This window comes from Macrotis lagotis, chromosome 1 (assembly GCF_037893015.1).
Source record: "Macrotis lagotis isolate mMagLag1 chromosome 1, bilby.v1.9.chrom.fasta, whole genome shotgun sequence".
Lineage (NCBI taxonomy): Eukaryota > Metazoa > Chordata > Mammalia > Peramelemorphia > Peramelidae > Macrotis > Macrotis lagotis.
This window is the reverse complement of record NC_133658.1, coordinates 792,379,333-792,407,286: the sequence shown is the minus strand read 5'-3', so window position 1 is coordinate 792,407,286 and position 27,954 is coordinate 792,379,333. Positions and strand designations below refer to the sequence as shown.

Below are 27,954 nucleotides of genomic sequence, written 5' to 3'. Positions count from 1 at the left end.
GTCACTCCTCTAAAGTCTGTTTTATTTCTGACCACTGCCTTCTTTTATCTGCTTACTTTTATCCTCTCCTCCCCTTTCTCTTACACAATTTCCCTCCTACTTCTCTGTGGGTAAGATAGACTTCTATTACTAATTGAGTGTATAAATATATTTTCCCTTTTTGAACCATTTTAGATGTGAATGAGGTTCAAGAATTGCTTGGCTCATCCCCCATCATTTCCCTCCACTGTAAAACTTTCTATGTGAGAAATTTTCTACCATTCTTTCCCTACTTTCTTCCTTCTCATAGGACATCCTTCTTTATTACCCATCCATTTTTTGTACTGTTCCAAAATAATTTATTTACTCCTGCACTCTCTTTATATTTAGAATCCATCAAACTCTCTAATAATGATAAAATTCTTAGAAGATACATGTATCATCTACCCATATAGAAAGGAAATAGTTTAATCTTTTTGAATCCCTTATTATTTCTCTGCCTCCTCCCATTCCTCTCTGTCTAATCTCTTCCTTCTCCCATCCATCCTTCACCCTGTTTTCAGACTAATCATCCTATTGTATAATTCTGCTCAACACATTCCCCTACACAAACATTTTTTACTGGCTCCTTACTGCCTACCAAATAGAGTCCAAAATCCTTATTTAAGGTTTCCTGCAATCTGACAGTAATTTTTCTTAAAGCTATTGAAACCAAATTGTATGAGTATTATGAGAAGTCCTAGAGGTGGGAGGGGCAATGGGGTTTCATGGAGCTGAAGTCACCTGAAGTATAGGATGGATTTCTATAGGCAGAAAATAAGGGGCAGAGGAAAAGAAAGGGGAGAGTGCGTAGAAGGAAAAATAACAAGAATGAAGGAAAAAGAAAGGAAGGAGTACTTTGGGGGTAGAGGTGGACATGATTAGTATTTCATAGAATTCTAGAATTAGAAAGGATCTTTAAGATCTTTAGCCCTAATCCTCTCCTGAATAGGCATTCCTTCTACCAGACATCTGTCTAGCAAGTATCCATTTTCCTTTCATTACCCCCAGAGACATAATATTCACTAAAGTAATAGCTAATATAGCCAACATTTACATAGGGCATTAAGATTCACAAAAGCCTCTGTATATATTATCTAATTTGATCCTTACAAGAATTCTAGAAGAAAGGTAATAACACATGGTTTTCTGTGGTTTTCTGAGGTTGAGACTTACTAAGCTTCTTGTCCTGGTTCACATAGCTTGTTAAGTGTCAGAAGTATGATTTAAACTCTAGTGTTTTCTTACTCTTTTTCCTCTGCATCTCATTGCCTCCTGGCAAAAAGAAAGATCCACCAAAAAAAAAAAAAAACCAAACCAAAAACAAAACAAAGCAAAACAAAAAACAGCACTAATGATAAGAAAGTATTATTTTTTTCCATTAACCTGAAAGTCTATCTTTTGAGCTCCATGCAGAACAGTGTTGTTGTTATTCAGTTATGTTTGACTCTTTGTGACCTGTTGTAGGATTTTCTTGAGAGAGATAATTCTCCAGCTCATTTTACAGTTGAGGAAAACAAGGAAAACAAGAATTCAGGAAGATGAGTCTTTCTAATTTCAGGTCTGACGCTCTGTTCACTGCATCACTTAGTTGCCTTCTATCATGCTTTAGCTGAAATAAAAAAAAAGACAGAGGTAGCAATCAAGATGCCAGACAAAACTAAAACAAAAATAGAACAAATTAAAAGGAATAAGCAGGGAAGTCACATCTTGTTAAAAGGAGCCAGAGACAATGAAGTATTATCAATACTATGTACCAAATGGCATAGAATCTAAATTCTTAAAGGAAAAAATTAAATAAATTATAACAGGAAGTAGACAGTAACCTATATGAGTGAGGGATGTTAACTTTCCACTTTCAGAGCTAGATAAATCTAATCATAAAATAAATAAGAAAGATCATGAAGATGAATTGTAGAAAAGTTACATATGATAGATATTTGGAGAAAATTGAATGGAAATATAAAGAAGTATAGCTTTTCCTCAGCTCTATATGAAAGTTTTACAAAAATTGATCATGTATGAGAACATAAAACCTCATAAGCATATGCAGAAAAGCTGAAATACTAAATGTAATCTTTTCTAGACAATAATGCAATAAAAATTGCATCTAATAAATGGAAACATAGATTAAAAGCCACTTAGAAATTGAATAATGTAATCCTAAAGAATAAGTAGGTCAAAAAACAGTCATAGGAACAATCAATAATTTCATTAAAGAGAATGATAAAAATGAGAAAACACTCCAAAATTTGAGGATGCAGCCAAAACAGTACTTAGGGGATAATTTATATCTCCAAATGTGCATATTAATAAAAGATAGAAAGAATGGATCAATAAATTGGGCATGCAACTAAAAAAAATGTAAAACCCCAGCAAATTAGAAAATACCAATTAAACACACAAAATGGAAATCATGGAAATTAAAGGGAGATTAATAAAAATGGAAGTTGAAAAAACCTTACATTCATATATTTTACATAAGTAAAAATAGGAGCTGGTTTCATGAAAAAAATCAATAAACTATATAAATCATCAGTTAATTTAATTTAAAAAGAAAAAAAGATAATCAAGTTACTAGTAACAAAAAGCAAAAGGCTAAATGCATCACCAGTAAAGATGAAATTAAAGAAATTATTAGTAGTCATTTTCAGCCAGTAAAACTGACAACTTAGGACAAGAGATTAATATTTATAAAATATAAACTGCCAAGATTAATAGAAGAGAAAACAGAATACTTAAATAGCCTTATCTTAGTAAAGGAAATTGGAAGTCATCAATGAGCTCCCCAAGAAAATAATCTCCAGAGTCAGATGGATTCATAAGTGAATTCTACTAAATGTTTAAGGAACAGTTAATATCGATACTACAGAAGCCCTACCAAATTTCTTTTGTGAAACAAATATGGTTTTGATCCCCAAACCAGGGAAAGAAAAAAAACAAAAAAAAATTATAGACCAATTTCCTTAATGATTATCATTGCAAACATTCAAAATAAACTATTAGCAAAGAGATTTACAAAAATATATCAAATGACCTTGGATTCAGGAGGACAGGAGTTCAAATCTGGCCTCAGACATTTGAATCTCTGGGCAAGTCATTTAATTGCCTCACATACAGGACCATCTCCTGAATCATATTTGGCTCAAGAGATGGATTGGGAGGAGAAAGAGAGGCTGGTGACAACACAGTTATCCCTCACTCACATCCAATAATGTGTTTGTCATGACATCACCTTCCTAATGTCATGATCTTTTGGGGGTAATAAAGGACAAACATCATCATCATATCAGGGCCACAGAGATAGTTCAATATTAGGAAAACTGTCAACATAATTGACCATATTAGTAAAAATAACAAAAAAATCATATGATTATAGCAAGATGCAGAAAAACCTTTTATAAAATAAAAAAATAAAATTACAACACATCTATTCCTATTAAGTATACTAGCAAGCATAAGAATCACAGGAGTCTTCCTTAAAATAATGAGTATATATCTGAAATTAAGAGGAAACATCATCTATATTGGGGATATATTTGAACCCTTTCAATTAGATAAGGAATAAAATAAGGATATTGTACTAGAAATACCAGCTTTAGCAATAAGAAAAAGAAATTGAAGAAATAAAAAATAGGCAATAAGGAAATAAAACTATCATTCTTTGCAGATGGGAATACTAGAAAATTAATTGAAGACCTAACTGACACAAGTAACACCTTTAGCAAAATTGCAAGATATAAAATAAACCCACATAAATCATCAGTATTTTTATTTACTTCCAACAAAACCCACCAGGAAGAGATAGAAAGAGAAATTCCATTTACAGTAATTTCAGGCAATATAAAAATAGAAGTCTACCTACCAAGACAAATTCAAGGGATTATATGAATACAATTACAAGATAATTTTCACACATATAAAGATGTGTGAAATATATAAACTACTGTGGAATAAACTACTGGACAAATATTAATTGTCATGAACCAGTATAATAATAATGATAATTCTATAAGTTAATATACTTATCCAGTACCATATCAAGCTACCAAAATTTTATTTTATAGAACTTGAAAAATAACAAAATTAATTTGGAAGAAGACTAGGTCAAGAATATCAAGGAAATCAATGGAAAAAATGTTAAGGAAGGTAGACTAGCAATTCTAGATTTCAAATTTCATTGCAAAGTGGTAATCAACAAAGCAATCTGGAAATGAATAAGGAATAGAATGGTTAAGCAGTTAAACAGATTAGATACACAATAAATAGTAGTAAATAACCATAGTAATTTGGTGTTTGAAAGATCCTAGCTTCTCAGATAAGAACTCAACATTTGATAAAAATTGCTAGTAAAACTGGAAAGCAGTTCAACAGAAAGTAGGTATAGATGGACATCTTACATCATATACCAAGATAAAGTCAAAATGAACAAATGATTTAGATATAAAGGGTAATCTTTTAAGTAAATTAGAGGAATATGGAAAAATATACCTGTCAGATCTATGAATATGGAAGCATTTATGACAAAAGATAAAGGGGAATATAGGAAGTAAAACAGATCATTTTGATTATATACAACTAAAAGTATTTTGCATAAACCAAGCTAATGTAGATATAATTAGAAGGAATACATTTCTATAACATTTTATATATATATAAATTAATTATATAATAAATACATTTATTATATATCATATATAATAAATGTATAATATAATTAATATAACATTCTTTGATAAAGACCTAATTTCTCAAATTTACAGGAATTTAAGCCAAATTTATAAAAATGACATTTTTAGAATTCTTTTAGGTTTGCAAAGTGCTTTGGATAGATTATTTCATCTGATCCTCACAATAACCCTATGACGTAGGTGTCCTTATTGCCCCCATTTTACAGAGGAGGTGACTGAGACAGAGAGAGGCTTAATTGCCTAGGATCACCTACAGCAAATATCTGAGGCAGGATTTAAACTCAATATTTCCTGACTTTATTTCAACTCTCTATCTACTTTATCATCTAATTGCTCTCCAAGAGAGGTGGGAAAAGTTTAATGCATTAATATCAGTTCTGGGACCCAGGTCTCTCCTCTGAGCCTCACAAGATATTCCCCACATATGGAGTACAGAAAATGGAAAAGATCGGCAGTTTTTCTAAAGTATCCTGAGTCAATTAATTTTCCTGAAAACGAAGAATTTCTTTCTAATGACAATGTTTGTCTTTCATTTTCAAATTATTTGTCAGTTAATAAAATGGCCAAAGGAATATCAAAAAAGTAATTTTCAGAAGAAAAATCAAAGTTATCTATCAATAGCCACATGAAACAATGCTCCAAATCATTACTGATTAGGGGAATGTAAATTAAAATAACTCTAAAGTATCACCTCATATTTATCAGATTGACTAAAATGGCAGAAATCAAAATATGAAATACTGGAGGGGATATGGAAAAATTGACACACTAATGTACCATTAGTGGAGCTGTGATTAGTCCTATGCCTTTCTGGAGAACAATTTGGAACTATGCCCAAAGGGCTAAAACATGTATACCCCTTGATCCAGCAATATTACTACTTGGACTGTATCCCAAAGAGATAAAAGATAAAGAAAAAGTATCTATTTGTAGAAAAAATATCTAAAGCAGCTCTTTTTGTGGTGGCAAAGAACTGGAAATTGAGGAGATGCTCATCCAGTAGAAAATGGCTGAACATATTATGATATATGATCATGATGAATACTATGTTTATATAAGAAATGGTGAGTAAGATGGTTTCAGAAAAATATGGGAAGACTTATATGAACTCATGCAAAGTGAAGTGAAGTGAGAAAGACTGGAACATTGTAATGAGTTACAGCAATGTTGTAAGGATACTTATCTGTGAAAGTCTCAGTAATTCTGATCAAAACAATGATACAATACAATTCCAAAGTATCCTTGATGAAAAATTCTATCCACCTCCAGAGAGAGAACTGATAAACTCTGATTGCAGATTGAAGCATATTTTTAAAAATTATTTCTTTATTGTTTTCTTTTGCTTGCTTTTTTGCATAATTATGGAGAAGAAGGTGACAATGGTGAATTGAACAGCACCCTATTCACTTAGATACAATTACTTACAAGTCATGATATCACCTTCATGACCTTATGATCTTTTTTAAGAATGAAGAACAAACAACAATTTGGAAATACAATTTGGTCTCAAATATATAATTGAAATAAAATTACTTATCTTCTCAAAGAAAAGAGCAGGATTGGAAGGAAGGAGGAAATTTGGAACTCACCATTTAAACATGATTATGAAATGTTTACATTTAATTAGAAAATATTTAATAAAATAAAAATAATTTTATAAAATAAAGAGGAATGGAGGAGGCTACTTGAGAAGCTTGAATCATGGTATAAGCAAGATATAGGGAGGGTTGATACTGGTAAAAGAAGAAATAGAGATAATTGTGTAGATCCAAGAGGAATAAGGGCTTGGAGCAACTGAAAATATGCTTGAAGGTAAGGATAGATTCTAAAAGAATTTTGGTGGTATTAATAAAAATCTAAAAATTAAGGGAAAAGGCAGATTTCGTAATTGATGATTTTCAGATGTTGGGAAAACATTCAGACGGTTATATCTACAAATTAAGTGGAAATAAATATTTAGAAAGTGTCATATGTGGAAAAGCAAATTCAGGAGTCTGTCACATATAAATATATCATTCTATCAATAAGCATTTATTAAATATCTACTGTATATCAGGTACTTTGTTAGCCATAAAGACAAAAGAGAAAGTCTCTGCCTTCAAAAAGCTTATATGCTAATTGAGACAACATAAAAATATGAACAGAATATTTGGAACATGAATGCAAGAAAGTTTGGGGATATATCTTTAAATACTTACATGAATAAATTAGAGAACGAGGAAATCAGTGAACTAAATATGCAACTAAAAAAATTAGAGAAAGAACAAATAAAAAATCCCTAATTAAATACCAAATTAGAAATTCTAAAAATTAAAGGAGAAATTAATAAAATTGAAAGCAAAAAGACTATTGAATTAATAAATAAGAACAAGAGTTGGCTTTATGAAACATGGGGGTGATGATCAACTTTGATGGACTTGCTCGTTCCATCAGTGAAGCATTTGAGGACAATTTGGGGCTGTCTGTGATGGAGAATGCCATCTGTATCCAGAGAAAGAACTGTGGAGTTTGAACAAAGACCAAGGACTATTACCTTTAATTTAGAGAAAAAAAACCTGATATCTTATTGTCTGATCTTGCTATCTCTTATACTTTATGTTTTTTCCTTAAGGATATGATTTCTCTCTCATCACATTCAATTTGGATTAGTGTATACCATGGAAACAATGTAAAGACTGAAAAAATGCCTTCTGTTGGGGGTGGAGGGAGGGAGTAAGATCAGGGGGAAAATTGTAAAATTCAAAATAAATAAAATCTTTATAAAAAAGAAAAAAAGAGAGTTTAGGGAGAGAAATTTCTAGTAGTTGGATGATCAGGAAAAGTTTCATATAGAAGGTGTCACTTGATATGAACCTTGAAAAAATATAGAAATTCTAGCATATAAAATATGAAGAGAGAAAATTCCAGGCACTGAGGATAGCCAATGCAAAGGTACAGAGATGAGAGCTGGAGTATGATGTTTGAACAATTGTACAAAGACTGATTTGACTGGAGAAGAATTCATAGAATAGAGTAACATGTAAGAGGACTGAGGTGGGGGGAAGGTAGCCAAGGTGACGGCAGGAGAACAGCTTTTCCTAGAAGCTCTCTTCAAAATCTTTCAAAACCCTTAAAATTATGGCTCAAACTAAATTGTTTGAGAGACAGAACCCACAGAAAGTTTCAGTGAAGCCAAGGTAACCTGGAAAATAGTGGGAAGACTCTGTTCCACAGGGTTGGCAGGGCCTGAATGAAGGAGCTTAACCCTTCCAGGAAGAGCCCCAGGGTTCCTGAGTCCCTGGGAGCCCCAGCTCCTGGCAGCAGAAGCAGTTCCTGACCTGCCACCCCAGGGAGCACCAGGCACAATTTGAAAGATCAGCAGAGAGACCTCTGCCAGAGCAAATACAAAGTCCAGGCCAGTGTGGCCATTCTCGGCATGGTCACAACTCTCAGCACAGCCTAGATCCCAAGAAATGAAAGCAGGCCTGTTGAGCCACCTAGCAGGGAGATACTGGCAGCTACTCCCTGAGCACTCAGCTCACCAAAAGTAAGGGAGTGGAGGGAGACTGGCAAGGTCTGTCCTCTGTCTCTGGGACAGTACTCTGGGGCTTTGAATATATTCAGACCCTGGTCACAGTCTGGGCCCCCATAGAACAGGGCCCTTCCTCACAGCCCAGGGGCAGAGGGGTGAGCTTGTGGTCATTCAACAGACCAGGAGAGCAGACAGAGCCTCCCATAAGACCTTGAAGGAACTGAGGTCCTTCTGAGGGTGTCCCAATAATACTCAAAAGCTCAAGAGGCACCCCCAAACCAGGCACAGGTTGAGGAAATGAGTAAACAGTAAAAAAAGGAACCTGACCTTAGACAATTACTTTAGTCTCATAGAGGACCAAAACACAGACTCTGAAGATGAGAAAGGCCAAGCTTCTGCATCTAAACACTCCAAGAAATATTAGAAGTTGGGCTTAGGCTATGACAGAGCTCAAAAAAAGATTTTGAAAATCAAGTAAGGGAGGTAGAGGAAAAATTGGAAAAAGAAATGTGGGAGATGTAGGAAAAACATGAAAATCAGCAACTTAGTCAAGGTAATCCAAAAAAAAATGCTTCAGAAAGCAACATATTAAAAATCAGTTTAGGTCAAATGGATAAAACAGTTCAAAAAGTTAATGAGGAGAAGAATGCTTTAAAAAGCAGAATTGACTAGATGGAAAAGGAGATAAGAAAGCCCTCTGAGGAAAACCAATCCTTCAAATGTAGAATGGAGTAAAGGAAACTGATGACCTCAAGAAATCAAGACACAATAATTCAACACCAAAAGAATGAAAAACCTAGAAGAAAATATGAAATATCTCATTGAAAAAACAATTGATCTGGAAAAACAGATCCAGGAGAGATAATTTAAAAAATTAGGCTACCTGAAAGTCATGATCAGGAAAAGAGCCTTGACCTAATTTTTAAAGAATTTCTAACAAGAAAATTTCCCTGATATTCTAGAATCAGAGGGTAAAATAGAAATTGAAAGAATCCACCAATCTCCCCTAGAAAGAGATAAAAAAACAACCCCAAGGAATATTATAGCCAAGTTCCAGTACTCCCAAGTCAAAAAGAAAATATTACAAACAGACAGAAGGACACAATTCAAATATTGTGGAGTTACAGTCAGAATTACACAGGACTTGGCAGTATCTACATTAAGGGCTTGTAGGGCATGGAATATAATATTCCAGAAGGCAAAAGATTTTGGAATACAACTGAGAATCAACTACACAGCCAAACTAAACACCATCTTCCAAGGGAAAAGATGGACTTTCAATGGAACAGGGGAATTTCAAATGTTCCTGTTGAAACAACCAGAGATGAACAGAAAGTTTGATCTTCAAGTACAGGACTTGGGTGAAGAATAGAAAGAGTGGACAAGAAGGGTAAATTATGAGAGATTTAACGATAATGAACTACATGTATTCCTGCATGGGAAGATGATACTGATAATACTCATATGAAACTTCTCATTCAATAGAGCAGGTAGAAGGAGCTTTTATAGATGAAGCACAAGAGAGAGCCGAATTTGAAGGTATAATATATTGTAAACATGGAGTCAATGGATGAAGGGGAAATGTACTGGGCGTAAGAGAAAGGAGAGGTAGAATAGGTTAAGATATTTCATGTAAAAGAATCAAGAAACAACTTTTGCAGTGGTATGGAAGGGGCGGAAGGTGAGGGGGAATGAAGGAGCCTTCATTCTCATTGGAAATAGCTCAGAAAGGAAACAGCATACACATTCAATAGGGTATAGAAATCTAGAAGAAAAAGGAGAGAAGGTGGGACAGGGGAGGGGAAGAGGGATGTGGGTGATAGAGGAGAGGGTAGATTATAGGAGAGGGTATAGTCAGATATAATGAATTTTCTTTTTTAGTTTTTGCAAGGTGATGGGATTGGGTGGCCTTTCCTTGGGACCAGATGATTGTTAGGTCTCTGGGATGTAGACTTGGGGTCTTTTGTTCCCAGGGCTGGTGCTCTGTCCACTGCACCACTCAGTTGCCCCACAACACATTTTAAAAGAGGGACAGAGTGAAAGGAGAGAGACAATATAACAGATGGTAGTGGGGAGGAATGGATGGGGGGAATTACAATCAGCAACAGTAACTGTGGAAAAATATGGAAGTAACTTCTATGATAGACTTATGATAAAGAATGTGATCACCCGAGACAGAGTTGATGGTATCAGAACACAGTTTGAAACACATTTTTTTCTCTTTCTTTTACTTTATTTCTCATGAGGTTTTATATTTTTGTGGGGAGGAGGGGTATTATGTTTACTCTTACAACAAGAATATTTTAGTAATATGTAAACAAATTAAAGAAAATTTAAAAAAATAAAAAGAGAAGACTAGGAAGGTAGAAAGGGTAGAAAAAGTTGTGAAGAACTTTAAAACCACACAGAGAAATTTCTATTTGATCCTGGAAGTAATAGGGAGTCCCTGGTGTTTATTATATGGAAAAGTAACAAGATCAGATATGCATTTTAGGAAAATCACTCTGGCAGTTGTGTGAATAAATTAGAATGGGGATAACTTGAGTCAGAAAGACCAAATCAGAAGGAATTAAATCCAGGCAAAAAGGCTCAGAGAAAAGGTAGTGGCTATGTCAATGGATTAAAGATCTTATGAAGTATATGGAAAAATTTGTCAACTGTTTGGTTATATGGGATGAGTGAGAGTGAAGAATTGAGAATGGCACCAAAGTTGTAAACTGGGTGAATGGGAGGATATTTAGCAGGAATTGGAAAATTTAGAAAAGGGGAAAGTTCAGGGGCAAGAATAATGAAATCTCTTTTAGACATGTTTAATCCTAAGGGATGAACTTTGGGACATTCATTTTTGAAATGTCCAGTAGGCAGCTTGTGATACAGTACTGGAACTCATTAGAGAGATTGTACCTGGACATATAGATTTGGCATTCATTTTAATAGAAATTATAATTGAACATAAGGGAACTGAGGAAGCACCAAAAGAGGAAGGTTAGAGAAAAGAGAAGAAGATAGAGGCTTGGGGAATAGCCAAAAATTAGTGATTATGACATGTTTCAACCAAGGAGTGGTTGAAAAGCACTGATTAGGTAAGAGAAGAATCAGAACATGAAAATGTCACAAAAATCAAGAAAAGAAAGAGTGTTCAGGAGAAAAACTTGGTAAACAGTGTCAAATGATGCAAGAAAAACAAAGATGAGAATTAAGAAGAAGTCATTAGATCTCATGGTTAGGAAATCATTGGTAACTTTGCAGAGTTCAGTTTCAATTGAGTACTAAATTCCAAAGTCAGATTGCAGAGGGCTTCAAAGAGTGTGAGTGTTTAAGAAATGCAGTTACCTAATATATGGAATTTTTTTAAGGAGTTTGGCTCATAATGGAAGAAGATATATAGGATGATAGCCAGCAGAAGAGAAGTATCATTTTATACTTTAGATAGGTTTTTAAGTGATTACAGGAGACCTTGGTATATTCTTAAAGATAATGTAAAGAACCAGTAGGAGGGAGAAATTGAAGTTACCAAAAACAGAGGGATCATAGTTGGGGGTCAATCTACTAGAAGAAAAGAGAAGAGAAGGTATGGATCAAGGGTAAATTGAGAGAGATTGGTCTTGGCAAGGAGAATTAGATATAGGAATTTCAGAGTTTTTAAAACATGGAATTTTATTGGAATATTATTGGGTGATGATAAGATTGAGGGTTACTATTCCTGTGTGTAGCTGAAATAGAATAGAGTAGAGTCATGGCAGGTTGAGGAACTGGGAGGTTAGGTATTTGAGGCAGCAACATGTCTGTTGAAGTCTTCTAATATAAAGCTTAGAATTCAGATTGAGAGGGAGACTGTGATCCAGGTACTGAAGTCTTTGAGGAAAGAGTAAGACTATCTAGAGGGATCAACACACATATTTAGATGCTACTGAACTCAAGGGAGGAGAGATGGCTGAGTGATAATAATAAAGAGATAGTCTGTAGGTGGCAATGTGTAATAAGAAGTATTCTGATTCCCCCACTAGGGCTACTATGTTTTGGGGACTGAGAGAAGGCAAAATCATCATTGAAAAAGATTACCAAGGATGCCACAATGTCCTGGAGGATCCAGGTCTCAGTGAAAGTCAGAAGTTGGTTTGAGCATAAGAGAAAGTGGTCTTGGATGAAGATGAATTATACAGTAGGAGTTTCAGGTTACCCAATGGAAAAGGTGGGTTGGCAAAGAGTGGGCTATTAACAGGATAGGGTTAAGCTGAATGGTGATGGAAAAAAAGGCTTGGGGATTTGTGTTTATTCTTTGGTAACTAGGAATTCAGTATTCTAAGTATATATCTTTTAAAGATTTTGACAATTTTGTTTACTAAAAGAAGGCAAAGACAAAGATTGTTGTGGTAAAGACCCATTTGAGATTAGATAACATAAATTTATACAGTAGAGAAAGTCAGCATGGTTGTATTACTTCCTCTGGTCTCGTTCAGCAACAGGTCAGCAGTAATAGAGTAGCATGGTAGGATTAATACAAGATTTAGTGAAGCTTATATTTGAAAATTAAGAAGAAAGCAATTGTAAAGAATAACTCAAGGCAATGAATAATTGCCTTAGTGATTTGTTTACTAGATATTTATTTGTATATAACTAACTACAGAATTTGGAATTAATAACAAGAGAACCCTCAATTCTAGGATGGTTTAATAATTATTGGATGAATGTGCAATGCCTGCTTATGGATTAGTTGACAGACATGATGATTTTGTAATGTATTGGTTAAATACCATCAGACTCAGTAAGGTTTCTCATTGAGAGAATACATCCCTGAACTAGACTGGTTAGTCAAAGAAAAAAAATCTCAGATCCTGGATCTACATTGCCGTACACTATTTGAGAGGTAGAAAAATCCCAGAATCCATGAGGCAGCATAACTGGAAAAAGGTTTTTAATTCATAAGTTAAGAGCCTCTGCTATGTCTAAAAGAGTGTAGCAGCATTATCACAGCAACAAGGAGACTTAACCTAGTCAAGGCATGACCCAAATATCAGTGAGGTAGCTACAGAGACTCTCAGTTTAACAGAGGAGTCACCCCACCCAATCAAGACAGCTGCACCCCAAGAAAGAACATTGAGGACTGTAGTTGTAGATTTTTGAGTTGCCTGTGCCAAATATGTTCATATATGTGTATATATATATATATATATATATATATATATATATATATATATATATATATCCCATAGGCATTTCAAATTCAATTGGTCCAAAGCAGAACACAGCTCTCCCCTCCTGGCAAGTTCAATCCTTCTCCTAACTTTCCTATTTCTTTTGAGGATACCACCATTCTTCTAATCATACAGGTGTATAACTTCAGAATCATCCTCTGCTTCTCATCCCTCATATTGAATCAGATGTCAGGTCTCATAGACTCTTCCCAAGTCATCTAGGTGTTGAAATAAACCTAGTGCTATACTTAAAGGCAGAAAGACCTGAATTCAAGTACTGCCATACACACTTATTAGCTATGTGACTCTGTGGACAAGTTATAATTATCTTCAGCCTAAATTTTCTCAACCGTAAAATAAGGATGATACCTTCCTTACAAAGTTGAAGTGAAGATCAAATAACATCATATGTAAAGTACATTGCAAACCCATGTAATAGCATTATTACTCTGCTTCTGTAATATCTCTTGCATATATCCCCACTTTCTACAGATATGACCACTACCCTAGTATGGGCAATCACCAACTTTTCTCTTGAACTTCCAAAATAGCCTCCTATGTGATTTCCCTGAATCAATGCTTTCTACTCTCCAATCCATCCTCTACCAACAAATATTTATAAAATGATGTTCCTAAAACCCTCTTCTGATCATGAAATCTCCTTGTTTTCAAAGTTCCCTCAATGCTCTCTTTTACCTCTAAGGTCAAATATAAGCTCCTCTCTTTATCACTTACAACCCTTCCAATCTGGTCCCAGACTACTTTCCTAGACTGATTCCATAGTACTCCCCTTCTTTACATGCCAGTCCAACTAGAATTTTGCTATTTCTCACATACCACCTTACAAGTTTGAACTCTATGTCTTTTCATAGACCTTTCCCTGATGCCTAAATGGACTTCATCTTTCCTTCTGCCTCTTATAACTCCTATCTTCTCCCAAAACTCAGCTGAAGTATCATCCCTAATATGACACTTTTCCTAGTCTCAGTTTGAGTCATAGTTGTTAATGTATTCTTTTCCTCAAATTTTATCTTGGATTTAATTTGTATGTGTTATTGATTTGAGTTTGATATAAAGAAAAACTTTCTAAAAATTACATCTATTAAAAAATAGAAGGGAATGCCTGGAATGGTTTCCTCTTCTCTTGGAATGTTGCGATACTGACCATTTTTCTATGTTGTAAAGCAAAGGTATCAAACACAGGCTCCATATGGTCTACAGAACTCCCAAATGGGGCTTGAACCACATTGGAAAATATTAAATAAAATAAAATTACAATAAAATATAGGTAATATTACATTTAAAACTAAGTCTAATATGCAGCTCATAGAGATCCTTATATAGGGTTGGGTGTCCCTCATTTCTAATTGAATATGGTAGCACTGTTGCAGAGAGGTTCTGGGTAATGGGTTGGCCTAAATCAGGGGTAGTGAATGTTTAGCCCCAAAATGTATAAGGCCCACAAAATCATTTGGTCTGGTCTGGCCAAGGAAATCATAGGCTAATTTTTACATTCATAATTTTGTCTGATCCCTGAATAATGTTTAAATATTCAAATGACCCTTGGCAGCAAAAAGGTTCCTCACCAGGGTCCTAAATCAAGTGTGTCCAATCTTTTAGCATTTCTAGATGACATTTTTCAAGGGCTGCATATAAAATTTTAAATTTTTATGACTATAATATAGCCCATATTAACAATGAGCATAATAACAAAATATAATAATGCCCCATGAATGGACTTTGAGGGCCAGGGGCCATGGGCTAGACACACATGGTATGTTTCTTCAACTCTCTTACAAATTTGCGATCCTGAGATTCTGCAAAGAATAAGTTCTTTACCCAAAGTTGTATCCTTTTATAATCACAATAAAGACAGTCCTGTTAGTTTACCTGTCAGATCTATGGAAAGGGAAGAAGTTTATGACTAAGGAAGAGATGGAGAACATCACTAAAAACAAACTAGATGATTTTGATTACATTAAATTAAAAAGCTTTTGCACAGAAAAAAACCACTGTAACCAAATTCAAAAGAAATGTAGAAAACTGGGAAACAAGCTTTACAATTATTTTTTACATCAAAGGACTCATTTCCAAAATATACAGAGAACTGAGTCAATTTTTTAAAAAAGCCATTCCCCATTTGGTCAAAGTATATGCAATGGCAATTTATAGATGAGGACATCAAAGTGATCCAAAGTTATATGAAAAATTGCTCTAAATCATTACTTATTGGAGAGAAGCGGGTTGGAGCATCTTTGAGGTACCCCCTCACACCTCTTGGACTGGCCAGTGTGACTGGAGAGGACAATGATCATTGTTGGAAGGGTTGTGAGAGATCTGGGACACTAGTGTTTCTGTGAGCTCATCTAATCTTTCTGGAGAGCAGTCTGGAACTATGCCCAAAGGGCAATGGAAATGTACATACCCTTTGACCCAATGGTGCCACTACTGGGCCTATGCCCTGAGGGGATGATGAAAAGGGGTAGAAACATCACTTGTACAGAAATATTCATAGCAGCCCTGTTTGTGGTGGCAAAGAATTGGAAATCAAGTTGGTGTCCTTCAATTAGGGAATGGCTCAGCAAACTGTGGTGCATGAATGTCATGGAATGCTGTTGTTCTATTGGAAACCAGGAGGGACGGGAGTTCAGGGAAGCCTGGAGAGATTTGCATGAACTGATGCTGAGTGGTATGAGCAGAGCCAGAGGAGCATTGTGCACCCTAACAGCAACATAGGGATGATGATTGGCCTTGATGGATTTGCTCATTCCATCGGTACAACAATCAGGGACAATTTGGGGCTGTCTGTGATGGGAAATACCATCTGTATCCAGAGAAAGAATTGTGGAGTTTGAACAAAGACCAAGGGCTATTACCTTTAATTTAGAAAAAAAAACTGATATCTTATTGTCTGATCTTGCTATCTCTTATACTTTATGTTTCTTCCTTAAGGATATGATTTCTCTCTCATCACATTCAATTTGGATCAATGTATACCATGGAAACAATGTAGACTGGCAAATTGCCTTCTGTGGCGGGGTGGGAGGAGGGAAGTAAGATTAGGGGAAAAATTTTAAAACAAAATAAATAAAACCTTAAAAAAAAATAAAGACACTCCTACCCCTACCTTAGAAGTGAGGAAAAGGAAGCAGAGTCACACTGTGGGGGCTGGTTAGGACCTTTTCTGTGCTTTTAAGACTCTATTTTAGGAAAGTTTGTCTATTGATTAGAACTGTCCATAGATTGAATGGGCTTCTATGGGAGACAATGAGTTCTCCATTTTTGAAGTTCTTCAAGTTAAAGCTCTATGACAGAAGGTGAGGGACTTTCCTTTGCAGTCATCTTGTGTTTTTGTGTATGCATACGTATTATTTCTCTTGAAAGAATGCAAGCTCCTTGAGATCAAGAACCATTTCACTTTTTCCTTTGGATCCCCAACACTTAGAGCATTATCACCTGGTTCATAGTAGCTACTTAACAGATGCTTACTGATTGAGGTTTGAATTGGACTAGATGATCTTTTGGGTTCCTTATTATTCAAGGGTGAGCCAGTAAATTTTTGCCACCTCACTATCTGTTAACAACAATGGTTTAATTTTCATTTTTAGCATTCCCCTCATCACTTTCTTAAGTTTAGGTAAACAACTGATTTGTAATGTTTTCCAATTTTAGAGGTATAAATTTCTCACCCCAAAATTTAACAACCAACTCTTACAAACTAGAATTCTGATTAAAACAATGATAAACTAGGATTCTAGAGGATGAACAATGGAGCATATTTCCTACTTCCTAACAAGAGATGATGGACTCCAAATGCAGAATGACTATACTTCTTGAACATAGATAATGCAGAGATTTATTTTGCCTAACTATGTATATTTGTTAAGATTTTCTTTGTTCAAATGGAGAAAAAAATAAATGATTTTTCATTGAAATATGCATATAAAAGAGAACTCCTCTCCAAAGTCATATGATCAGCATAGATATAGAAACAAAAGGGACCTTATAAATCATCTAGTACAACCACCTCATTTCACAGATAAGGAAACAAAGACCAAGAAAGTTGAAGTTGTTTGGCAAAGTTTAAGTAAATAGAGCTGATATCTGAACTCATAATCCAAAGGTCTCTACACTGAACAACATTGCCTTAAATAATCATTTTTATTATAAACTTAAAAATAATTAGCATATGTGAATTATCTCTTATTTAATACTTCTAGTCCATCACTTCTCTGCCAGGAAGTGGAAAGTATATTTCATCATTAATCCTCCTATATCATGATTTGTCACTATGTCTTTCAGAGTTTTGTAGTTTTTCAAGTTTGTTCTCCATGGTATTGAAGTCACTGTATAAATCAATTTCTTGGTTCTGTTCATTTTACTTTGCATCTCTTTCAAGTCTTTCTCTAATCTTTATAATTTCTTAAAATGCAGTGAAATTCTAGTACATATATATATATATATATATATATATACACACACCATATTTTTCAATTGTTTCTGAATTGATAGACTCCCCCCATTTTGTTTCCAGTTCTTTTCTACAAAAAGAAATGCTGCTCTTAAGTACTTTTGTACATATGTCCTCTTTGGAGTATATCTTGAGTAGTTTTATCATTGTGACAAAGGGCATCTGCAGTTTATTTACTTTGGAGGTATAGTTTCAAACTGCTTTCCAGAATGTCTGGACAAATTCACAGCTCCATCAACTGTGAATTACTGTGTAGTCTTCCCATAGTCTTTTCCAAGTGCTTCCTATGTGCCAAGCTCTGGAGATACAAATTGTTATTTCTACTTCAGTTTTGAAGAGGATTAATAACACCACAGGGGTGATGACTTGTGTGTGAATTGAATTTAAGTGAAGTATAGTTCCACACAGCCCTTAGCCTCACTCTTTCTTCCAGAATCATTGAAGTCTAGTGGCAAGACAAAAGTCAGGATGAACGGTAGTGGCCCAGGATGCAGTGAATGATGTCTTACCAAGCTCTAAGTGCCCCATATCTCCTGCTTCAGTCACCTTCATGACTTTTGAAACACAGTGATTTAATCTGCCATTCTGCCAGGGAAGTCTTCTGAAGCTTGGGGTAGACATTTCCCTAACTCACCGATGGACTTGAGACCCATCGATAACCCTCAACCTTATTTAGACCATCTGTAACCATTGTGCATGCTACAATTTCTTGAAGTCACAAGTGGGAGTTGGAGTTTTCACCCAAAGTGAATGAGTAGTACTGAAAAATTTGGCAAGTCTACATCCCAGAGGTGCTAGTTATTGCTGCACAGCCCATATACCCCAATTAGTCAGTTGAATATTTTTAAGTCCTTGAGGACAAGGATTGATTTACTTTTTTATTGAAGATTCATGGAGGAAAAAATACAAGCTTAAAGAAAGACAGTACTTGCCCCAGATGAACCGAAATTCTAATAAAAGAAGACAATATAAAAAAGAGAGCTAAAAAGGGGGAAGAAGTAGAGGTTGAGGGGGGGCAGATGAAGACATCTGATGTGGAGGCAGAATTTTGAAGTCTAGAGGAAGTCAAGAGGAAAATGAAGGCAGGCCAATGATAGAGGATCCTCATACAGGGGCTCCCCACACTGTCATGTCTCAGTTTGAGTACTACCTTCTAACTTCTCTTAGCTGCCACTTCTTGTGCTTTGTCAGAATTTGAACTGCAGAAATTGATAACCAGTCATAGCCAGAAGAGTCTCTGGAAGAGGCATTTTAGGGAACAAGACTCAGACTATTGCAACTATGAATGCTCATAGTCTGACATCTGTCATCTCCTAGTCTGTCCCTGTGTCTCTCTCTGTCTCTGTCTGTCTGTCTCCCTATTGGTCTTCATCTCTTTCTCCCTCTTTCTCTCCTCCCCCCACCTGACTGTCTCTTTCTCTTCTATCTTTTTTCTCTCTCCCCCTCTCTCCTCCCCTCTGTCTCTGTCTGCCTGTTTCTGTCTGTCTCTCTGTCTCTCTCTCTCTCTGTCTCTCTCTTTCTCTGTCTGTCTGTCTGTCTGTCTCTGTCTGTCTCTCTGTCTCTCTGTCTCTCTGTCTCTCTGTCTCTCTCTCTCTCTCTCTCTCTCTTTCTCTCTCTCTCTCTCCCCAGAGGCTCCTGACTTAAACTGCTGGGATGCCTCTTCAAACAGGATTGAAATTGCTTTAAATATTAGAGGATTAGGGAAAGGCAAACAGACCTGGGGAAGGTTTGTGTTTGGGGGATTAGGATTAGATCCCCTCTGCTGTCCAGGCATTAGCAAAGGATACCCCTTGTCTCTAACCATTGCCCTCTAGAGTCCTGGGTCAAACAGGTTAGCCCTCTAGACTCTTCAACATCTGTTGCAGATCTCTTCATAATGGGAAGAAATCTTATTGGAAATTGGCCACTATATCTTTAGCCATGCATCCCTTCACCTCTTCTTCCCTTCTCGGTCTTCACATTGCTATTCTGCAGAGGGTTAATTTACTAGAGGGCATTATTTAGTGGTTAATAAAACCCAAACTCTCTGCCATGATAGATTTGGAGGTGACAAAAAGGTCAGATATGATTCCTTCATCCCTTAGCATTGCAGGGCATGTGACTATAGGCAAATCTGTTCACTTTGCTGGGTTTCAGCTCATCCATAAAATGAAGTTGTTGGACTAGATTTTTCAGGTCTAAAATTCAATGATTAGTCATTATGAACTTATAAAAGGGTATGGCTATTAAAGTGATTTTCCTGGATAACAGGACTAATTTTTATGCTACTTCTCACCTTAAAATCCAGTTGCTCCCCATTATTTCTTGGACCAAAAAAATTATTTTTTGGTTTGGTATTTTAAAGCCCTTTATGACCTAGATCCAAACCATTTCCCTCTAATTATTATATATTGCTATCCTCTGGGCATCCTGGCTCATCATAATTGGCAATTTATTGTCCCTCAAATATGACACTCTATCTCTTGTCAATTGATTCTTGCTAACTTTGCAATGGCAAGAATAGAATCTCTCTTCACTTCTAGCTCTTAGGATCCTAAGATTTTTTAAAATCTCAGCTCCAGTGCTTGTACTGCTCCTTTTCTGCAGTCAGTGTTTCTATCTTCAAATTACCTTCTATTTATTATGTTTCTCTTTCATGGGTATTTCTAGATGCACATATAATCTTCCCTACATAATCCAGAATCCTGGAAGGACTGTTCCCTCTTTGTCTTTGCATCCCCATAGCCTGATATACATATAGATAAGATTGAACTAGGGGAATTTAACCTAGGCTAATGTAGATAGAGACTTAATCTATGTCTTCAACTTTAAGGCAGTTGGGTGACAAAGTGGATGAGTATTATAAATGGTTGTTAATACCTTTCCTCTTCACATAGTTTACACTGTGATGGAGAATAGCAGAAAACAAAGGACAAGGGATACACAAGAGGTAGAATTTTGGTTTTGCTACTTAGTACTCATGTGACCATGGACAGGTCCCTTCATTTGTCTTGACTTTATACAGGTTTCTCAGAAAAAACCATAAGGGGGAGTAGACTAATTGAGTTCTAAGGTCCCTTCCAGTTCTTAATCTGTAATCCTAGATTTTCAATTAAAATGTCATTAGTGACTTTGTAGAAACCAGTTTTTACAGAATGCTATGACTGTAAATTAGATTGCTAGTAATTGGGGAAGAGGAGACAAGACTGTCCTTTCTAGAAAGTTGACAGTGATGGGGAAAAAAAGCTGGAGAATGATAAATACTCAAGGGCATGGAAAGGTCAAGGGAGAGGGAGGGAAAAAAAGAGCAATTAAAAAAATATTACCTCATTTGATTCTCACAATAACGTTGTAGGATAGGTACTGTCATTATCCACATTTTTACAGTTGAGGAAAATGAGGCAAATAGAGGTCAAAGTGAGTTCCCAGAGGCATAGAGCTAATGAGAATCTAAAAATGGATTTGAATTCATGATTCTAGATCCAACACTCTATTCACTGTGACTTTCAACTGCCTTAAAGCTCAAAACATAGGTTGGGTCTCTGCCTAGATATTTTGGTTAAATGTCCCCATTTCAATCTTATGTCATTTGACACAGTCCCTCCTGGTCATCCTGTTAAGAGTGGTTAGAAAATACTAGGCTTAGAGTCTGGTAGACCTGGCAACAAATCTTGCCTCACTTAAGTTCTCTGTGGTTCAGGTTCCCCAAATGCAAAATGAGGGAGGTGGACTTAATGGATTTTAAGGGGCCCTTCTAACTCTGTAACTCTTTGCTATTAATACATTGTTGTTGTTCAGTTATTTTTCAATCATTTCTAACTCTTCATGATTCCATTTAGAATTTTCATGGCAGAGATACTAATTTTTCATTTCCTTCATTTTACAGATGAGGAAATGAGGCAGATATGGCTAAGTGACTTTCCCAGGATCACACAGTTAAGTATCTGAGACTAGTTTTGAATTCAGGATGAACTCCAAATCTAGCATTCTCTAAGCTTAATGGCACCCCCTAGCTGCCCATGTGGTTATCTAATGGCAAGAGTTGTCCTCTTTGAGAAAGGAGAACATCAGCAGCAGTGGCAAAACCAAAAAGGAAATGGGGAGGGGGACGGTACCTAGTCTTGAGAAGTGTATTAACAGATATATGCTTGGTCACTTTGCCGTGCTAACATACTTATCATTAGGAAACTGGAAGTGTCAACAGAGGTAGAATTTCCTCATTTCTCATTTTTTCTCATAATTTGTCCATTGAGTGTAGGAACCTAAACAAAGAGTTGGCTACAGAAGCTGGAACTCTTGTTCTTACTGGCTATAGCTGGTGGTCCCTTTCAAGGTTTCTCTTTTGCTTATGCTGCAAGATTCAATTTTAGCCCAGACTTGAGAGAACAGGCACTCAAATGCTCTTATAAAGGACTGGGGGAAAGCTGTCTCCATACCCTCTCCCTGCTAGTGATTGCCATCTAGGCCTCTGGGTAGACCTCTAGTCTTAACTCTGGAGGAACTCTGGAGATTTCCTAGCTAGCTCCTTACTGAGGGGTAACTAACTGAATCTTCCCTTGCGCATCAGCCCTAGTGCCCCAGGGAAAGAATTAAGCCTGGGGGGAAAAGTGAGGTCTTGCTTGGCCACTTACAAATGTTAATTAGCCATGTTTGTCTCACTTCTGCCTCTAGTCCTTTCTGATTGCTAAGGTAGTGCTAAGAATTCTAAATTTACAGGTAAAGCTCAGCAGCTGACAGTCCCTGGGAGCCTGGAGCAGAGAGGAATTTCTCATCACCCACCATTCCTCAGACCAGACTCTAGAGACAGAGACACCTGTGTCTAGTCAATCAAAACATCTGTCTACCTGTAGCTCTACTCCAGGTCTTTATTTACTATTATTACAACATCAGACTATAAGTGTTTCAACAATGCACAAAGTTTCCCTCTGGGCCATGGTTTAACAATGTGTCTACCTGGGAGTCAAATGAAGGAGAAAGCCTATTTGTTCTCTGCCCCCACTCTTCTTCTGCTGAGATGAGGTCTCCTGGCATCCTCTATCTGCCTGGCATGTACTCACTGCCTTCTTCATCACACTGGTCAAAGAGTAAATGGATCTAGGCAGGTGGGGAAATTTAATTCTGTGTTTTAATGAAACATATAGAGCTGGTTGATGCATATTTGGAGTTGAGAAGATGCATCTCAAATGGGAGAAATAAGGTGTCTCATGGGATTAAGGCATCTTCTTAAAAATTTTCTAAGGCAGCCCAATCATTACAGGTCTGGAAACTTAAATTAAGTGACTATTTCTTCTGGCAATTCTTGGACTCCTCCTGTGCCACCCACCACCCCCACTCCCTTGTCTTTGCCTCCTGGGCCAAGAAGTCTTCTGTAAAGTGCTCCTGGAAATTTGAGGGACAATTTAAAGTTGTGTCTTGACGAACAGTTGGGTTCCCCCCACCCCAGAAGTTAAGCTCTCTGAGAATCAGCAGGGATTACACTACTGATACCATTCTGTGAATCTCAGACAATGACAAGTATGTCCAAATTTACAGTATTCAAGATGTACCCTTGTGTGTGTGTGGGGGGGTGAGGGTGTGATTTAAAGGGGGGAGCAGTTGTTCTGACTCTCCCTTCTGGCTTTTGTATAACCTTCTTTTTCTTCCCCTTTCTGGATTAAGGTGTCCAAGACACATACTGGGAGTGTCGATTCGGCAGAGGACAAACTCATCTCCTCCGCCCCTGCCCACCCATCCCGCTGCACTTGGCGGAGATGAGACAAATGTCTGCATTGGAGATGGGGTCTGGGAGATCAGGAATAATAATAAATTGAGAGTGGAACAGGAATGAGCACTGCACACACCTCCCCATCTGCTCCAGTACAGTCTGCTGGATTTGCCTTAGATTAGGTCTCTGTTTCTGATCTGACAACAGATGCCCGAGCCATAAATAACTGTGTGTTTTTCCCTTGAACTTTTGTTGCCATCTCCCGATGTCTCGTGTCACATTGTGTTCTGGGGAGAAGCGCAACAGAGCGTGCTGCCACCTCCTCATCCTCACTCCTCAGCGATGAGCCCCACTGAGTCTCCGATTGACGAGCTGTCAGCAGTGCCTGGGTAATTCCTGCAGAAGCGTGGTGACTGGGACCCGCAAGTCTTGGCTTACCACTCACCCTTTTCCAACCTGGGCTTCTCTTGGGGAGAGGGAAATGGGTGCTTTGTCTGAGTGGGTGGAGATCACCCAAACTCAAATTAGAGGAGAGGTAGATCCCTGCCAATCTGGCCCATGGCATAGGCATAGTAGTGTGATAGGGAGAATTTGCCAGGTAAGAATGTCACCCTCTTGGCAATGTAAACACCAGACTGCCTGGAGTAGAATTGTTTCTTTCTCCCTGTCCTCAAGCTTTTATTCTCATATGTAAGGAAATATTTTCTCCAGGCCCTCAGGGCTTTAATAAATTACTCTATTTTCCATACTTAGTGGTACAGCACAATATACATCTTCCCTGTTCCTCACCTTCCTTCTCTTCCCCCACCCTTTTTTTCTCTTTCTGCATTTGGTTCATTTAGAAATCTAGGGAGGTTACTCGGAACAGATCAGAATGGAACATTCTATAATCAACAAAACTTGAAGCTTAGCACTTTTAGCTTGTCTTAGTGACGGATGAAAAATTGATAGCAGAATAGCAAGTTCAGAAGTTGGCAAAGGTTCAAAACTGGGACCTATTCCATTCTTGTACTGATTTAGTACAATATATCTGCTTCTTTTTCACTTTTTTCTCCTACCTTTTCTTCCTTCCTTCCATCCTTCCTGTTTTTCTTTATCCTTTTTCTTCCTTTATCATCTTTTCTCTTTTTCTCTCTCATTTCTTTGTTATTTTCTTCTCTTTACTCTTTTTTCTTTTTTCTTCTCTGCTCTTTTCCCTGTAGTTTTCATCTTGCCATCATTTTCCTATTTTTCCTTTCTTCTTCTCTTCCTTTTCTTTTTCCTTCCTTCCTTTTTTCCTTTCTCTCTTCTCTCACATTCCTGTCTACCTCCATCCTCCTCCTCCTCCTCCTCCTCGTCTTCTTCTTCCTCCTCCTCCTTCCTCTCTCTCCTCTCTTCTCTCTCTCTCTCTCTCTCTCTCTCTCTCTCTCTCTCTCTCTCTCTCTCTCTCCCCCACTTTCTCTCTCTCATTATCATTTCCAGAATTTGTTTTCTGAGGGAATTTTCTTGGAAAGCTGCTTAACTCTTATGCTTGCAATTTATGTAACTATTTCAACAGACAAATTCCAACACATGGAAAATTGTTCTTTCTGCTGATTGGCTGGGTATGATTAACCTGAGAATGTTCCTTACTATTCCTTATGCAGGTCACATTTCTTTCCCTTGAAGATCAGATCTTGTTCCTCTCACTAACCTTACTTTTATGCAATTATTGACTTTACATTTATTAAGGACTATATTATTTTCTATCTAGATTATTTTTTTCTGTCAAATAGAGAAATCAAAGATTTTGACCTTCTCTGTTTCTTTATCTTTCCTTTACTTCCTTCCTTTACTTTTCTAACCTTTTTTTGCTATCCTTCCCTTTTCTTCATTCTTTCAATCAGCAAGTATTTATTAGAGGACTGTCCTCTTAAAAAAATAGGATGAGAACTTGATGAAAACTATGAGCATAGATAGGAAGGCATTGGAATAAATTAGGCACTAGTGTCTACTTTGGGGATATAAAAAGGAAAGGCAGGAACTGAATAAGTCTTCTAGTAGATGAAAAGCTATTGTACAAGGTGGTGGATGAACAGCTGTTCTCCATCTCTTCCAGGAATAGTGCTAAAGGAAATAGGTTTATATTGTAGTGTTGGCACTTGGGCTTTATAATAGTACAGACCTCTTGACTATGGAGGTAGTGGGAAACCAGAGCACATTACCAAAGTATATTTTGAATCCTAATTTCAGGATGTTTTAGGAAGGGAGAGTAGATTCCTTTTGAAATAGTTTATATATTGCTCTTCATTGAGGCAGGGAGATGGAAAAGATGACCTTTCAAGACCTCTGTTTTTAGTTCCATTGAGAACTCTGCAAAACTGATTTGGACTCCTCTCTCACCGCCAATCACAACAACACTCAAACTCTCTGAATATGCTATTGTAGATGCCTCATTAGCCTCCGTAAATAGCAATGCAATCTTGCCACACATGCCATCAGATGCACGATTTATCATTCCAATACGCTGACTTGACACAACCTCCACTTGCTCTTGATGCCATCTCCCTTTCAATTTTTTCCTCCTATCTTCTATTCCCTTGACTTTTCTGCAGAACTCTTCTACCTTCTTTGTCCTACACCAAGATTTTCAGATTAATCTTTCCTGCTCTGGGATTTTACTGGTCAACTTAAAGTTGTCAGCTAGGTTCCTAAATCTAGCCTTGCCTTCTACAATTTCAATAGTGGCTTCATTCCATTGCTACCTTGGAGAGTTCCCCCTCTCCCGCCCTCCCTCCTTGGCTCTTGATTGCATTCTGGGAACCAGGCAGTTCTTTGCTCTCAACACCTGGCCAGCCAAGACCATTCAGAACTCCAAGCTTTAAGACACAGTTGTCAAGGTCTGGAGACTGCCAAAGGGCATCTTATTGAATGAGACATGCATTTTTAATAAAATATATTTGACTTCCATGATGGGCAAGTTATTAAGTCGTTTGACAGCCAATGGCATGAGGAAATGAAAGAATACCTTAAAGGTAGACATTTCTTGGCAGATAAGGGAGAAATTCAGTGAGCTGGAGGCAATAGAAAAAGAAATGCAAATAAAGATATGATGCTTTTTGCCTATCTGCATATAGTGGAGAAGCCATTAATATAACAGTGAATAGTGGGATTTTTATCACTACTTGACTTCAATGTCTTGAAAAACAGGCACAGACCTGAAAGGCTTCCTCTGTAGCTCTGGACAAAGCCATGGTTCATTGTTTCTGTTCAGTGAAGATGAATAATTTTTGTGTATGTGTATGTGTATGTGTATGTGTGTGTGCATGTATGTATGTATGTTTTGCCCTCTTCCTTTTCCACATTTCTCACCTTCCTGAAATGGACTTTGATTTAGCTTTCCATTAGCACCTGATTTAGAATTATTAAGGAATAAAAGGCTTTCTTCACAATGTTGATATGATGGATACAGATTCAGGCAGCAGCTTTCACATTCCATGGAGGTGACTGGACTGTTCAGCATGTTCATGCCTGCCACTTTCACATCCTTAAGGTACAGATCATATCCTATTCTCCTTCATGAAGCCTTATCTGATCACTTTGCAATGGTATAATTTTTCCCCTCTTTCAAACTCTGGGGGTACCTTCCATTCATCACTTAACAAATAGTACTTTATATTGTTATCTATCTTTTTATGAGGAAGAATGCTAAATTTTTAGCTAAGCTCCCAAAATTCTTTCCATTAGACCACACTGTTCTTTTCTCTGAAGAGCTGAGGGAGATGGTTAGTTTTTAGTTTATTTCCCTATCTATGAATCTGTGATATTTACAGATTCTGTCCATGCCCCTTACAGAGCTGGCTAATAGTAGTAAACAAAAATACCCTCTTCGTGTTTTGACCCCAAACCCCTCATTTTTTGATTTATGAAGAAAGTTGCAAGACTGCATGACTCTCTAGAGGGTGGGGAGCAGGAGCTATAAGATGCAAAGAGAGGGTGGAGAAACAGATCACCTCTCCTTAGCATTTTCTTACCATAGTCACTAACTCCTGAGAGAGGAGACAGTCATTCTATAGCCTCCCAAAGGAGAAGATTGTCCAATTACAAAGGGATTTCTGAACCTAAGAAAGAGATGTGATTAAATGTGATTCAAAGGGAAAAGACTAACCTTCGTTCTTGGTGATAGAAAAGAAGAGGGAGAATTTCAAAGGGAGCAAGGGAAAATCTTTCACCTCATGCCTGTTTTTCAAGTATGAGAAATGACTTTTTTCTTCCCTTCCTCCCTGAAGTGTACTCTTATACTTGTCTTTGTTGCATGCTTTATGGATACATGACAGAGGGGGGCCTACAGCCTCAGAAAGAGGGAAAAACAATGTACACTTGTCCTGAATACATCTTCCCAGACATCTAGGTGGGTGAACACTTAT

The 27,954-nt window shown here is 36.9% G+C and overlaps 1 long non-coding RNA gene across 2 annotated transcripts in view; it reads right to left on the bottom strand.

Moving 5' to 3' along the window:
- Nucleotides 1-1,432: 1,432 nt before the first annotated feature.
- LOC141488461 (uncharacterized) overlaps nt 1,433-27,954 on the bottom strand; it is an 86,566-nt gene continuing 60,044 nt past the window's right edge. For both annotated transcript variants that reach the window (XR_012468693.1, XR_012468692.1), the window contains exon 5: nt 1,433-1,630. This is a non-coding gene — a long non-coding RNA (uncharacterized LOC141488461). The remainder of the gene's footprint in view (nt 1,631-27,954) is intronic.